General features: G+C 57.5%; 1 protein-coding gene across 1 annotated transcript in view; it reads left to right on the top strand.

The window, feature by feature from the left end:
- The window catches only part of ADAMTS14 (ADAM metallopeptidase with thrombospondin type 1 motif, 14), a gene marked incomplete at both ends in the record, with an annotated part of 23,148 nt that overhangs the window by 18,503 nt on the left and 4,188 nt on the right, over window positions 1-457 (top strand). The window lies entirely within an intron of this gene.

Consider the following 457-nt stretch of genomic DNA (forward strand, 5'->3'; position numbering starts at 1 on the left):
GCAGAGGGATCTTTGCATACCCCAGCCTCGGGCAGCTTTTTGCATGAGTTTTTGAGCGGGTTTATGCAGCTCCAGGCTCTTCTTACCCGATCTAAAGCATGGATGTGTTGGGAGCCTGCCCTGCTTATTACGCTGTTCCTCTGCTGCGTTTTTTACCGGGAGTCCCAGCCAGGGAGCGGGATTGGTGGTGAAATGATGCAGCTTGCTCATCCCTGGAGGGCAGCCCTGCCGTTGCACGCCCAGGGACCCCTCCTGGTCCTGCTGCCGATGGGAGGGACGTGGTCAAGGGGATGATGAAGGGCACCTTCCTCTGCGCTTTGCAAAGTGTGAGTTGTTTTTGTAGTGCTGTGGGTACAGGAGGGCTCTTTGCTGGTGCCGAGCACTTCAGAAGAGGCTGGGGGTGGGGATCAGCCCTCTTTCTCCTCCCTTACACTGGTGCTCCAAAGGCGCCTGCCTA

This window comes from Eurypyga helias, unplaced genomic scaffold (assembly GCF_000690775.1).
Source record: "Eurypyga helias isolate BGI_N326 unplaced genomic scaffold, ASM69077v1 scaffold20748, whole genome shotgun sequence".
NCBI lineage: Eukaryota > Metazoa > Chordata > Aves > Eurypygiformes > Eurypygidae > Eurypyga > Eurypyga helias.